This window comes from Rhinolophus sinicus, linkage group LG05 (genome assembly GCF_036562045.2).
Source record: "Rhinolophus sinicus isolate RSC01 linkage group LG05, ASM3656204v1, whole genome shotgun sequence".
In the NCBI taxonomy this organism is placed as follows: Eukaryota; Metazoa; Chordata; class Mammalia; order Chiroptera; family Rhinolophidae; genus Rhinolophus; species Rhinolophus sinicus.
Window position 1 is genome coordinate 48,549,376 of NC_133755.1, and position 15,955 is coordinate 48,565,330.

Here is a 15,955-nt window from a genome sequence, read left to right on the forward strand (position 1 = left end):
AGAGTCCCAAACCCTAGTCTAGACAACTAAATGCATCCTTTTCTTAAGCAGTGGGCAGACATACATGAACTTCCATTCACCTCTGGACCAAGAAGGAAAAAGAAAATAAAAGTAATAAGAAAGAAAGAGAAGAAGACATTTGGCTATGTCTAGCTTTGGTAATTCAAATTAAATTAGAATGGTTCTTCATCTACCCATCTACCACTTAGTTCCTTAGTTCTTTTTTTTTTTCTTTTCTTTCTTTTTGTTCTTTCTTTCAAGAAATAAACACAAAATGGCTCATCAAAATAGCAATGACTAAGTGGTTGGGAAGAAGAAGCCTAAGTTTGATGTTGCCTTGTTTCTAACAGAATGAAAAAAAAAAATCCTAAACTCAAACCCTATAATTCAACCCAACTTGTCGCCACCCTCTGATTAAAGCATTTTTTAAAAATAACAGATAGAAAGTTGAGATCTGCACTGAGATAAAGATGTTTAGCATAGATCAAAAGGAATGGTACATATGTCAGTTAGATTAAGTGACAGGATGTGGGGAAGTGCTGAGTCCTATATCCAGTTACTTCATGCATGAGCACATTTGCTGAATGAGGGACTCTTAACAGGCTGCCGTGCATAGATGGAAACCAGGGAAATTAATGGAAGGCAATCTACAATGGTTAGAGTGTTTGTTCTGATATGCATCCAAGCCCACATTTCTCCTAATTAGTAATACTACTGTAATTTTTTATAACAGTCTATCTTGCCATGCCCAGGATAGTAAATTATCTTTGAAACTTTCATGTGACATTCCTGAGGGGGTCAACGTTATGATGTAAGTGCTTGATATCCCATATACATAAACTGAATTACATATAGACAGACTATTTCCCCAAGCCTAGTAGAAAGAAAAATATTTAAAATCCACCCCCTCCCCAACACACCAAAAATTCCATTTATGGCATTTTGGGAGGCAAAAGGGACAAGTAGTGTAGAATAATGTCAATCTCAATGGAGCCCAGAAAAGAATAGTAAGTTATTTTTGAGGTGAAGTGGGATTGGGGAAGGGAGAGAATGAGGAGGTATACTTTACTTGCTAAGAAAAATGAAAAAGTCAGACAGTGGTTATTTTTCTGGATGTGTGAGTTACACCAAAAGAGTGCTGCGAAAGATCACTATTAATGCCACATATTTCTTTGGGATGCCATTCATACATTATCCTTCACAATGCAGATGATATTGGCTAGTCAAGATCGGACTATAAATCAGAGAAGTTAAAAAACTATATTAGGGAAATGCTATGTGGCTTATTGTGAGGGTTGCCTCCTTACTTAACATTGTTATAAAAATCTAAAATTCTAGAGCTGGAAAAAACCTTCTCATTACCCTCAGCAGCCTTAACTACTCCCAGTTTAGTAATAATCAAATCAAATCACCTTTTAGCTAAAATGGTTCCATACCCTTGATAATCCAACAGGCCAGGACTAAGGTGAGGGGATTGAGGCACTTGCCGGGGGCACAAAATTTAAGGGGGGAGTTGGTGCCCAAAACCTCAGTAATCAAAATAAATAATATTTTAACTTCCCCTACTCAAATCCCATCTCTGTCGGATCCTGTCTTTATTTAAAATTTTGATATATTGTTCATCAGGGACTTTTTGCACTTATTTTGATATTTGAAAATACTACTCATCTTGATTACTGAAGTTACTGGCACTCTTAAATTCTGCACCCTATGGCAAGTATTTCACTCACCTCACAATACCCCTGGAGCTGTAAATCCATTCCAATATTTATATAACTTCAGATTCAGAAATTTCTTCCTTGCATCTAACCCAGGGTTTCTCAACCTCTGCACTACTGGCATTTTGGATGCCAGATAATTCTTTGTTGTGGGCGGTTGTCCTTCACACTGTAGGATGCCTTGCAGCATCCCTGGCCTCCACCCAGGAGATGTCAGGAGCGCCCTGTCTCCCCGTCCTCCTACCATCATTTCCAAATCATTCCTGATCGAGAGCCATTGATATAACTAAAATTTCTCATGCTGCAAAACCACCTCATTCCTTCCAGTTGTATCCTCAGTAGATAGAAAGCAGCCTTTCATTGTTTTCTAAATAACAACCCCATGAGATTCTTTGCTTTGTAGAGTGTGTGTTTACTTTATAATCTGATTAGAGTAATGATAATCGTGTTAGCATGTCTAGACTTACTGAGGTCAAATCCCTGGCCTCTGTAAGGTTTATTCCTGTCTAATATCTGACATCTCAGTAGACCACTTGGCCATCTGAAGCGGTAGCTTCTTCCAGAAGTTCAGAAATGCCTTGTAATTATAACCCTTTTGTCAAACTATAAACTCAGCTCTCTCCTTGCCTTAGGCCACAGAGACTGGTTACTCCCCTAACCACATTTCATTCTCTTCAAAGTGGATTTCATCTTGGAATTTATCAATAACCTTTATGTAAGCTATCATATCTTCTTCCATCTCAGAAGCTAAGGGTCGAATGAGTCAGATTATATTAAATAATTCAGCAATTCAACTTCCTCTGTGATCTTAGTTTTTGAAATACTACAATTTGGGGAAGGCATTTTGCCTATAATGAGCAGGAAAGATTTAATAAAGTATTTAGCAAAGTAAAAGCCAAATTCATTACAAATATTTTTAAACCTAGAGTCAGACTTGGAAATCAAATTACACTTGGAAGATAAAAATCCATTTCTGGACACTAGTTTTATAACAACATACTGAAAAGTCTCATAGTCATCCATGCAAATGGCAATATGAATTATAAATAGGTAGTCAGATAGACCAGCTAGAAATTGTTCCCAGTGATACACAATCTGCCACCTTCATCCTCCACTCTGTTGAACTTTTATAAAATTCTGGGTTTTCCCTTCCCGGTAGGACTGATGTATGTGGGGATCAAACTATATACAAGATAATTAGTTTCCATATTATACCAGTCAGGGTTGTTAGCTGCAAGGAACAGAAACTAACTCTGGCTGATTAAGTGAAAAAGAAGCATTTGCTGTTGAGTTGTTGGATAGTTCAACATGATTGGGACAAGGCTCAAAATGACTAGAGAAAGAAAGCTGGGAAGCAGGTGGAACCCAGCCAAAAACACAGCCGCTAACCCCTCTAAGAGGAAATCAGCACCGCTGCCCCCACCACCGAATAACAGATGCTGTCGATTGCCCAGCAGACACAGACCCTGAACTCGGGGTGGTACTGCTCATGCTACCATCACCTTGGTACCTCTGGATTCTCCACTGCCTCTGCCTTGTTATGTCACCAGCTCCCAATTCAACGTCACTAGCAGGTGCATCTATATAGTCAAGTCCTGGGTCATGTGCCTGCACCCTACCTGCAAAGAAGGCTGTGACAATGTCTGGACTTTTCAGCTTCGAAAATGGGAGGCAGGCACCTAAGAAAATGACAGCTGTACGTTATGATAAATACAGGTAGGATAAAAGTGAGGTAATTATGAATAACAGATGAAATCTTGGGCTCTGGAGTCAGAACATCTGAATTTGAATTTATGCTCTATTATTAGCTATGTGACCTTGGTCAAATTATTTAAATCCTTAATCATTTCTATTTGTTCACCTCTAAAACAGAAGAAGTACTGTTACTGCCTTAGAGGCCCTTGTGAGAATTAAATAAAAACATCCATGTAAAATTGCTTAGCACATACATGGTACATAGTAAGTAATTCTGTATATCTATATATGTTGTGTATATATATACACATATTTATTTTTAATGCATATGTATGTATTCCAGTATGCACTATTGATAGCAGAGATAGAGCTTCTCTATCCCCGTTCTCCTCCCCTCTTTTATAAACACCTACCAAATACTGACAGTGTATTTGCATATCTCAGACTATTCATTTAGCTTAATGCAGGGCAAGGCAACTCAATTTGACTTTGGTTTCCCTGCTGAAAACATACATGATATAGCAGAGCAATACCAATGAAGAAATAATTATCATTGTGCATATGCTATAGTAGCATAAGAATGGAAGTTCAGAGAGTTGTAGGATTAATTTTCTCTGGGGAGCTAGAAAAGTCATGATAGAAGGAACTTGACAGGGAACATGAAGAACAGAAAATAAGAAATTTCCAGAGAGTAGAGAGAAGGACCCATACTGGGCAGTGAGAAGACTCTCGGCACTGCTGTGTAGGTGCTGGTGTGCCTGAGAATGGGGAAGAGATTGGAAGGACAAGAGCAAGGGGTTGATGGGAAGGTTGGAAAAGATGAGCTGAGAAAGATAGACTGGGACCAGGTCGTCAAACCCTTTTGGGTCACACCAGAGTGCTATCTTTTCATCTGCAGACACACATGCACGTAAAAATGTTAAGAACTGGCCATTCTCCCTAGTAAAGTGTCACAATATTTAAGAGTTTTCATTGATTATTCAGAAGTTAAATCCCAAAGGATTAAGGCTGGCTTAAGCAAAATAGGGGAATAGGCAAAGCTTGTCCCAATCTTTTCCCTCTTAACTTCTATCGCAGGTCCCTAGGGCCATCTGGACCGTCTTTGCCTATACATCATCCAGTGCAATGCGTTCTGCCCCAACTAATGCTCCCAGCTCCTCATCCTGCCATTCTTCTTCCTCCTCCATTCATCAGCACTCTGATTTCTGTTTCATTAACAAGACTGAGAACGGGCTAAACTGGTGGACCAGTCTCGACTTCTGTCCCAGTCTGCGGACCTTCTTTGTAACAAATTGCCCTAATAGTTGCCCAGAAACAATATAAACCCAATTTGACCCCAATTTCTGTTAGCTCCTAGACCTACATCTTCCCAACTTCTGCGTCTCCTCAACCCCAGCCACAGTTAGAACACATGCTCTAATATGGACAGAAGAATGTTTATAGACCACAAAACAAGAATGCTCAAAACAGGATTGCTCCAGAAAATCTAAGGCGAGTGGTTGTTTCATGATTTCTCTGAAGGAAATAGAAGGGTCTTTGGGCTGGGGACTAAGTCTATTCTTCCCTTTCTAGGCCTAGAGTTTGGTCCCAAGTTTTCCAACAGCATTAACTCCGAGTTCTAAGCTCAGGGACTCCAGTAGCCACATGACCAAAAATGGAAGGGTTTGGCTCCTTGCGCACTGTTTGCAGAGCTACGTGGATTTCTTTCAGGTTTTATTTCAGCTGCCAGGAGCCCAGGGGCTCGAGCCTTGTGAGAACCTCAAGAAATATCAGGGAATTGAGAGGAGACCCAGAGAGCTGGTAGTGGTGAGCTGTTGCTGATATAACCAGGATGGAGAGCGAGAAGGCCTAGAAATGGGCCCACTGCAAAGAGTTGTGGCTGAGAGCGCTTCGTGCCACAGGGCCAGCCTCTTTACTGATCTACTCTGGTAAGACACAAGGAACGGTTAAAAATGAGCAATTATCCTTGAGACCGATTCGTTCCTTCAGGGGCAGTATATTTTCCTCACATGCTTTCCTCTTCGCAGCAAGCAAATGCATGTGGAGCCAGTGACTACAAAGTTGGTCATATTGAATTTACTCAGTTTTGCACACGTCTTCATGCATGAAGCATTGCAAACCTTCATATGTAGACTGAGGAGAGAAAGGAAGACAAAAAAAAGAACCCCGCGGCAAGGCCTAAGGAAAAGCTTGTGAAAAGAAAAACGCCAAGATAAAGCAACACAATTTGAAATCCTAATCTCCTGAAATGGTGCCTTTACAGCTGCACTTTCCACATTTCTGAGGGGGTCCTTCAAAACTCCGTGTCAAATCATGTTATAAGCTCCTTCTTACCTGTTTGTGATAGGTTTCAAGGGCCAGTAATTCCCCCATGTGTGGCAGCAAAGTTTAGAGATTTGTGCACTTGAGTAAACGTCCTGCATTGCTTTTTGTGGAGTGCTGGCGAAGGAGCGAGATTTGTTCTCCCTTTCAGAACTAAATCATGCAGCTTCCAGGGACAGTCCAGAGGCAAGCCGGAATCACTCACTTGGTCAGATAATCTAAAGGCCGATGACTTAATATTATACTCTCTGGTTTTGTCCAGTAAGATACATAGCTAGGTAGAATGCCCCTGCATTTCTTTTTTTTTTTTTTCAAGTAGACACTACCAAACAAGACCCCATCTGTAAGGGAGACCTTTCTGGTATCCTTTCCCCAGTCTCCCTCCTGTGGTACCCTTATCTATTGCCAGAGATGGCCTCAAATTCTGGGCATTGGCTGGCTGCTGGGGTGACGACAGTGCCAGGGGGCTCAGGAAAGAAGAGTTATGAAACCATACTAGCTGTGGAGAGAGGGCTTCATCGGCCATGGGAAGGGTGGCGGACAACTCAGTTTGTCTCCTCCTCTACCCACCTGGTGGCACTCTGACTGGCCAGAGGCTTAAACAGGAAGAGGCAGGCATGATAAGCTCTGCACGGCATCTTCAGGACAACAGGTCACAAACACAGTGTCAGCCGGCGCCAGGCAGGTAATGTAAGTGAATGAAATGGGCCAGGTGTAAGGCAATACAGATGGTTGGGATCTAAGGAAAAAAAAGAAGAAAAGACTATCTACTATATTATTTATTTGCTTGTTGTTAAAAATAAAGATAGCTTTCTTTAAAAAAAAAGACAATGGTCTGAAACAAAAACCAAATTAGTTCCTCCTGGCAAAGTCATGTACTTTCTTGTATTAGGCTCTATTGTTCCCTTTTCCCCTTGACTGTCAAGAGGCTCACAGCGATATTATGTCCTTCCATCCTTTCCTCTCCCAACACACACACATGCGCACACACATATGCACACATTTGCCTGGTAGTCTGGAAAGATGTGACATAGGTGATAGAAGTGTTATGCTAATTAAATATTTAGAGTTGCTAATTTATTATTATTAAATAATTGATAGGTGCAAAGTTCTGTTTTTTAATTTTCTTCTGTTTTATGTCTTTCCATATAAAACTCTCTACTAAACATCCAAACTCAGTGGAAAGAACAGTTAAGATGAGTTCTAAATTCTGGCTGTATTAGTAAACTCCAAAGTTATCCTAATTTTCAAAACATCTTGTTATCCTCATTTTAAGGACTTAAAGTATCCTTTTGGAAATTTTTGGTTTTGCTTATGGTTTTGTTTTTCGTTCTTTCTTTTTTTTTTTAATTATCATCTCTGTCTGCAAGCCAAGATTATGAATAGAGATGATATACTTTAGGAAAGGGCCATCGATCCAAAATTAATCTCTCCCAGAGTTAATTCCTGAATAAATTAGGCTGGATGCATTTTTCAACGCTATAAATTATGTGTAATAGGTATAAATAAAACATGAACTGGGTTTCCTCATTTATAACTTTGTATCTATGACACTCCAGTGTAGAAAGGGCAAAGTTGTTTTTGTTTTTTCTTTTTTCGTTAGAGCTGTTGGGCTAGCCATCTCAAAGATTGCAGGAGATACTGTAAAATCAAATAGATGTCCTTTCTATGGCTGAAACAGCTAATAATCGGAAGTCTACAGAAAAATTCCCTCTGCGTACTTATGCAAAAGATCATGACCCTCCTCTTGAGACCAGCAAACCAGTAGAAGAATTGCCAGTAAAGATTTAAGACTGAGGTGGGAGAGGAACCAACATCTCTGGGACTTAGGAAGGCTGTTCTGCTGTATGAAATACATGGCCCATTGTTGGCTTCAGGTTGTTTTATGGTTACAGTTCAGTTCTTGGAGAAATCGATGAGTTGGGATGAAAATAGTTCTCCCTCAGCTGAGGACCAACATGTAGTGGGCACTGTGGTGCAGCCCATCCCCTTTACTTGGCCAGTACACACACCCCTTCACTGTGTGAATGTCCTAACAGCCTTGCCTGGGTCATTTTGCCCTGCCCCACCAAGGCGGGGGTGGCTCCCAGCCGAAGAGCCACAAGAAGCCAGCCCTCTCACCTCATTCTGTTTTGAGGTTTATACTCCAGAACTATACTGTCTGATATGGTAGTCATTAGCCATACGTAGCTATTTAAATTTAAAATTCAGTTCATTGGTTATGCTAGCCGTATTTCAAATGCTTGATGGCCCTATGTAGTTAGTGGTAGCTGTACTAGACAGTGCCAATTATACAGAACATTCCCAATTATATAGAACATTCCCATTATTGCAGTAACCTCTATTGGACAGCACTGCTCCAGAGTCTACCCCCCATGGATCAGGCCAAGGTAGGTTTTACCTCAGGCAGTGTCCTTGCTCACTCATTCCCTGGCCTGTTCCTCTACCTCCTTTTGTTTGCTTCTGAAGAGCACTCCCTCAATGAACCACATGCTCCTGAATCCCTGTCTCAGGCTCTGCTCCGAGGGAATTCAAGCCACACCCTTCCGCCATACCTTACCCTCTGCATTTCTTCTCTCTGGCTGTTCCTGACTTATACCCTTTTGTAATAAACCAGTGATCTAGTGAGTGAGTGGGTTTTCTGAGTTCTGTTGTGAGGCTCTCTAGCAAATTAATTGAACCCAAGGAAGAGGTCGTGGGGACCTCTGATCTGTAGCTAGTCAGTCAGAAGTCCAGGTAACAACCTGGACCTTCCACTGGCATCTCAAGTGGGGCAGCGTGGGGGTGGGGCAGTGGGTGGTTGTAGGACTGAGACCTTACCCTGTGAGACCAGAAGCTGTCTCTGGACAGACCGTCAGAATTGAGTTGAATTGTTAGGACACACAGCTGGTGTCTGGAGCATAGCTTGGTGGTGTGGGGCAAACCTCCCTCCCCATATTGGAATTTAGTAACTAATATACTATTTAAAAGTAAGTTTATCCTACAATTCCTGACTTTGCAGACATCCTATTGAACCACCGGGTTAAAAATGCAGACTCTTGGGCCCCACTCCAGACCTACTGGAAGGGACTTACTGTGAGTGAATTTCTCACTTTCTGTGAGAAATTTGCATCAGTAACTGCCCTCTCCCTCATGTGCTCTCTGCTTGAGAGGGTACATCCATCTTCTCCTGTTCTTGGATATCAGTGCTCCTGGTTCTTGGGCCTTCAGACTCTGACCAGGGCTTACACCATTGGCTCCCCTGGTTCTTAGGCCTTCGGGTCGGGCCTGGAACTATACCACGGCTTTCCTGGGCCTCCAGCTTGCCAACTGCAGATTGTGGGACTTCTCAGCCTCCATACTCATGTGAGCCAATCCCTCATAATAAATCTCTTTCTGTATATCTCTGCATATCCTATTGATTCTGTGTCTTAATACAGAGTTCAATATATCTTTTTAGGGGGACACCCATCAACCCATTCCATGATACAATAGCAGCAGCCATTGTATCAGACAGAAATCTGAGGAAGAGTTAGGAGCTGGCAGCTGTGGACAGAAGAACCACATTAGGCATCGCACTGTGGATTGTGTTTGCTGGGAGTCAGGCATTTGGGGGAGAGTGAAGGTAGTTAGATATGAGCTCTTTCCATCTGTTTCTAGCCAAGGAAACGAACTGCAATTCTGGAAGCAGTTCAAAACATGCTGCAAAATGCCTCATTCCTGAGCCAAATGCAGTTGGCCTGTGCTGTACTGGAGCTAAAAAAAGAAGAAAATGGGGGAAGAGGATGACTTTGTACTATTTCTCTACGGTCCTGAGGGCACAATGAAAATCGACACTTTTAGCTTGAGACGTTAGCTGCCAGGATTCTAGTAGGGTTTGTCAAAATACACGAAGTAAATGTGCATTCATTATTCTTTGGGAACCCTAGTTCTGGTGGCCTTTTCCATAAGCCATTCAGACCCCATCAGCATCCAAATTTTCCCATAAGGCTGTCTCTTGATTTTATTTCATTGGAGTTAAATGTCCTGTTTGGAGCCCTCAGAATGCCTCACTTAGATATTACACAGAGTTTCATAAAAGACCAAAGAGAACTATCCAAACATATTTAGAAGCAAAAGCCACATCTGCTGGGCCTTAACACACAGAAGATTATGGCTCTTTATGCTTAGGATGTCCTTCTTGGCATCCATCTACAGGCTTTTAAATGCCCTATCAGACAAGCCTGGACACTGCTCACATTTATACATGTGAGGTGGCAGTGGAAGGGAGAGGGTAAGGATTCAGGCAGAAAAGGTGAGATGCACTAGGGAGGCAGAAGTGAGAACGAGGAAATTACACCCTGATATATGATAATCAATGAACTTGATTGCACAGTGACCAGAGGGAGGGTATGTCCAGAAATGAAAGTAATAATAATGTGCTCCCTACATTTACTGAGCACTTACTTGATATATATGTTGCTCTTCCTGTAGCTGTGGATTCATGGCTTTCATCACATTTGTAAAATTATTATCCATGATCACTTCAAATATTGTCTGTCCTCTATTTGTTTATTTATCTTCCGTATTGTTTAATTGATGGGTCGATGTTTTCATCTCCCCATGTCTCTGTTCAGTATTATGGATAATTTCTTTAGCTCTTTTTTCTAGTTTACCAATTCTCTTTTCAGCTGTTTCTAATCTTCAGTTTAATCCATCTATGGTGTATGCACACAACCAGGGCACACAGAAAACCAAATAGCTTTTATAGCACCCACAAAACTTCCTTACGTCAGTCTCAGGAATTTTCCAAAATAAGAGAAGGCCTGATTTTTAAAAAAGTAACATCTTTATGCGATAAAAACTATAGAATTAAGAATTCAAAACTACTACTAAGTCAGTGAACTTCCTGTCGGTTTGTTCAATATGGACTTCTTCAATTAGACAATTTGATTACACGACTGAATACCAGCTGCACAATGTAGAGAGAGACTGCTGTTCTAAGTGGTCAGTTTGGCCTAACAATCCATATATGCTATTGAATAAAAGTGATGACTGGGGCCTTCCAAAGATTAACGGGCCAGTATTGGCAGCTGAGCCTGCTCCTACCCCTGGGGAGGGGGGATTTGCTTCACGTTTCCCCACAGGATCCCTCCTGACCGTTGTGGTGGCCCGTCACCTCCTTCACCAGGGTCTTCTGTTCCACAGAGGGAACACCCACCCCTCTGGGGACAGGTGTCTCAGACAGTGCTTGACAAATGTGTCTCACACCAAATTCCACTTTTCCTAGTAAAGACAACAAATAAAAATCCTCTCCAATCTGCAGGACGTCCTGTGGAACTTGTCAAATGGGAATCAACTGTGGCCAAAGCTCAGCCATCTCAAGCGAACCCAGGGGATCTCTGTTATGAGCATGCGTCACTGATACCTGACTTATTGTAGGGGAGGGAATTCCAGACAAGAAACCAGAAGAACAGAGGGAAATCAGAGTTTTACTATATTTTAGCAGCATTACCTTAGGCAATTCATGTAACAGCTCTGAGCCTCGGTTTTTCTCATCAGTAAAATGGGGCCTGGGTTGGGAGTACCTGCTTTTTGGCCCATGAATGATTGGGGGGCAGCATTTTGGCTTCCCCTCTGAATTTGCTGTAGGCTTCCTCTCTTAGCTAACAAGTCTTCTATATTTGATGGCAAAGGTGTCAACTACCTTGAAGCAAATGACAAGCCACCAGAGGGCAGACAACTTGGTTTCTCTCCTTGTTTTAAAGTCCCCAAAGCATGAGCAGGCGAGATCCGAGTAGTCCCTATTTGTCAGGCCTCCCCTCTCACACATTGTGGCCCCTCTTGTACGCTCCTCAGAGGACAATGCTGTCCTACAAAGGTGGGGTATGGTGACCAACTCATCCTGGGCTGCCTGGGACTTTCTGGTTTTCAGAGTAGAAGCCCAGCAGCACCCCAGGGCAAGTGGTCCCCTGAGATGGGGGCAGAACTGGTACGTAGATTTGAGTGGCTTCTGTTGGAGGCCTTCGCGTGTTGTGTGCAAGCAGATGTTCTGGCTGCTGCTGGGTGCCTGACCTACTGGGTTTCCGCTGCCTTGCAGCTTGACTTCAGAGACGGCTCCTTCCTGGGATCATCCCCAGAGTCACTGGAATGCTTCTGCCTCAGGCCTCACTGAGCTTGGTAAATAACAGGCCAACCCGAGGGACCAGCCCCTCTCTGGTGCCCTTTCCCCACGGCAGGTAGGCAGCTAGACACGAGCCACACTAATTAACAGGTCTGCTTTTTTCTCCTTGCTTTCCCAGTTTGGCCCTGACAGAACAGCGAGGGGAGGGAGGCCCGGGGGCCCAGAACTGCAGCCCTGTATCCCTGCTGGTTACTAATGAGAGTCTCTGAGGCCTGCAGCTGGTACTGTGTTGACTCTCCTGCAAGTTATTTATCCTTTGGTGATGTATGCCCTTGTATCCAACATCCAAAAATTACTCAGCTCCCGCGCACAGCACCATGGGGAATGTCCCCTGCTCTGGGAGTTTGCCGTCTTTGTCCCTATAACTTCTTCAGGGTTCTGCCCACACCCACCCTGGTGACTCTGTTTCCCACAGTCTTGCTCTAAATATCTTGTCTCTTGTCTGACCAGGCTGGTTTTCTCTCAACAACAGCTCTTTAGATTTGAGGGGGGGGGCGTCTCAGTTTCCAGAAGGCCTATGCTTGCCTTTTCCCATTCGATGGGTCTGTTTTACGGGTTACGTGCACGGCAGGCCTGGGACTGAGCGTTCTAAAAGCACCTGCTGTTTTGGGCTGCCCAGCTCTTGGTCCCTTGCATCTCGTGATAATGGTAGCCTGACTTTGTTGTGGGAACCGCCTCAAACTTCACGTTGTTAGGAATTTGTGGGCGCAATAAATGGGCCTAAACAATGAGAACACTCTTTCTCCCTGACCATCACAATTAGCTCAGGGAGGGCACCGGCCCTGCCAGGCTGGAACTGTTGGGGGAATGTGCCCTCTGCCCACTGGGATGACACACACTTGGTCATTTTGGCCACCACCTGGGGAAAGCCTGCCTGAGAATGCAGTCAACCAGAGGACAGCCAGCCGAGACTCAGACACTGCCTGGCAACACACTGTGAGCCTTGCAGCTTTGGTTCAGCCACACCAGAAGATAATCTGCCCTCAGATTTCACAGTCACACACCACTTTATATTAAGCCAGTGTCAGTTGAGATCCTGTGTCTGGAACCCAAAGAGACATGACTAACATACTGCAGCTTTCTGATTCTGGGATCAGTGTTCCTTCTGTTCTACTGTGCTGTCTTTCTTTATCCCCAACCTGCCACACACATTCCATCATCAGCATCTTCACTTCAGGTAACCTCCCCTGACCTGTCCAACCACCCTTCAAGCCCAGGGCAAGACTTCTCTCCCTCCCGCCAAGCAAGTGTTGCACTTTATCTGCTTGCTCACCTTGTTAGCACGAGGCAGTGGCCAGCCTGCAACTGCCATGCCTTTCCCTGGGTCCTCATTCAGCTTCTCCAACTTCTGGGCCAGGCATGTGTGCTCAGCTCGGAGATGAAGGGTCCTGGTTTCTGCAGGGTAGGTATGCCAGAGGCACGGGGTTCAGCTGATCCTTGTGGTTCCCAGCTGGTGTGTGTGGGTCCCGGCTGGTTCTTGTTCTTCCCCACTTATATCCGTCTCCCCTCCCCAGCTGCCTGCCTTGTGGACTCCAGCTCCAGCATCAGACCGAGGACAGCGGCTTTATAGAGACTGCTTAATCAGCTCCCACAATTGGGTAAGGTCAGGTTCCTGTAATAAATCCCTAGTGATTTTGCTTCTCTGAACGCAGACTGATACACCACCCCACACCCTCCTATGGAGTCCTCTTTAGTATGCTATCAAGAGTCTATTTCTGTTGCTTAAAGCCCCAATAGCCCAAACCACACATATTGCATAACACATAAGAAAGGATTTTCAAATTACAAAGCACTGAATACATGCATGTTCTTATTACTTTTACTAATACAGACTGTCCTAGAAAAGCAAAGAACTCAAACAGATAAATGCAAATCTGAATTTTGCCACATAATACTTGTACGACTTTGGACCAAGTTATTTCCTCTTTCTGAGCCTCTTTCCCCCTCTGTAAAAAGAAGGAAAAAAAGTAGTGAGGACTAGGTATCCATGCATACACAAGAAACTCCCAAGTGATCACTGGTTTAAACAAGAAACAAGCTCCTGTGTCTGTCAGGTAGAGCAGTCCAGGGAAACAGCGTCAGGCAGGCCCGGTGGCCCCCACCCATCAGGCATCGGGCTCCTCACTCTCCAGGTTGGTTCTACCTCCCTGGAGTACAGGCCCAAGCTCATGGTCCATGGTGGCCACACCTAGCTGAAAGGGAGGCAGGCAGGTGTAATCTTTATTATGTGCTGTGATAAAAATGGAGCTCTGGTTCGGAGGAAGGAGGAACAAGTAGGCGTGGGGAGGCCTGCTGCCTGCCACAGTGGGAGGCAGTAACAGGGCTGTGGTGAAGACCTGAGGGAAACCCGTGCCAGCTCACACCAGGCCACTAACGAGCGGTGGTTTCCCCTCCCTGCCTTCCCTTGCAGTGCTTCTTTGCTCTCTCCTGATTTCATCAGAATCCCTCCAAATTGACTGTGAAACATTTTTAAATAAAGTCTTATATCCTTAAAGTAGTGAAATTGATGGGGGAAAACATGCATCCAACAGGTTCCTCCTATGTATAAAAAAGGTGAGGTTAAGAGTTTGAGTACTAGAGACAGACAAACCATGTTTCTATTTCTGGATCTCCTGCTTCCTGGTAGTGGGGTTTTGGGTAAGTCTCTTCACCTCTTAAAGCCTATTTCTCATTTGCAAATGTCAACAATAGTACTGAAAAGTTTTATGGTGAGGATTGAAGAATATAATACAGGACAAACACTTAGTATAGTGCCTGGCACAAAGTAAGTATTCAGGAAATATTAGCTGCTATCGTTGTCAACATTATTATCTTTATATATGTTATCCTGATCAAGTCTGTCTAGAGACATGCTAGTGGTTTTCCCTCTGGTCTCACTCTTCAATGCTTTCTTCAGCTTCAACCACCTTTTGAAAAGGAGAAAAAGAATGAGGCTTGTGACATTTCTCCTAAGAAGCTTTACTGGGCAGCTTTGGAAAATCTACAGCAGGCCCCAGTGGCCCTTGGTGGATGAGTAGAGACTGTGGCCACCAGGACTCTTGTGTGAAGACCCCGGGAATTCTTCGGGTTCTCTGATCTGTTTTGTAATAATTTCCCCTAGTCCATTGTTCCTTAAGCCCTCGGTGTGAGGACCAGGCCAGCACTCAAAGGGTTCCCAATGTGTTTACAGCAAGCACAGATCCCCTCTGAGTGTGAATGTTATCTCTCACCAGATAAGGGATGTGCTCAGCCCAGATCAAACACTTGTTTATCTGCAGGGTACTGAGAACCAAACCTCTGCTTCTGTTCCTCCCAGGTCGTTTATTTGCTAATCCTTATCGCCTCTGATGGTGGTGTTGTTTGCGCACCTGATCTGTTCTTGGCGTGGTTAGACCAAGAGGTGCCCTGCTTCTCAGGGGAAATGGAATGCAGAGTGGCCTCCTAGGGCCAATGCAGGAAGAAGAGAGATGGACCAGGGCGTCAGAAGATGCAGCACCAGTCTGTCTCCAAGGGAGACTGGGCTCAGCTGATTCAAAGGCCTCTTCCAGAACCCACATTCCAGTTTGCTACAAAAGACCTAGTATGAGCTTTTGAGGGATAAAGAAGAAAAGTTGAAGACAAAACGAGGAGAAAGTGTGTGTCTTCAGCCTGCTGTGAGGGAGAGTTGCGAGTCTCTGACCACAGTGTTTATTTGTGTTGCTTATTTTAGCTGTGTGGTCCACAGCGCCAAAAGTGGGCAGATGGAGGCCTCCTGCTCATTGACTTGTTGGTGCAGAAATAGCTTGTAAAAACAATGACTATATCCCATGCAAATCCGGAGCAAGGAAGGTGGGGGGAAAATTCTAGAATGTTTGCAGCAAGTTAAAATGATGGTATAAAGAAGTTCTTACTCTGAGACATACTACTTCATATTACAATTAGAATTTATAAAATGAATTAGTGGTGGGAAGTAGAGTTATATACTATTTATTTACTTTACAAGAAAATGCCTTGCTTTATAAGAAGCCAAATGTTTCCTCTTGGAAGTCGGCTTTTATGGTGCACTAAAAATAAGGCTGAATCTGTAATAAAGCTTTTATTTAATTAACAACTTTTTAAT

General features: G+C 43.6%; 1 protein-coding gene across 1 annotated transcript in view; it reads right to left on the reverse strand.

Moving 5' to 3' along the window:
* C1D (C1D nuclear receptor corepressor) overlaps positions 1–13,588 on the reverse strand; it is a 44,322-nt gene extending 30,734 nt beyond the window's left edge. The window contains exons 1-2 of the mRNA XM_074332079.1: positions 13,151–13,588; positions 6,306–6,474 (exon numbers count right to left, since the gene is read on the reverse strand). The gene's annotated coding sequence lies outside the window, so the exon portion shown is untranslated. The remainder of the gene's footprint in view (positions 1–6,305; positions 6,475–13,150) is intronic.
* Positions 13,589–15,955: the final 2,367 nt, after the last annotated feature.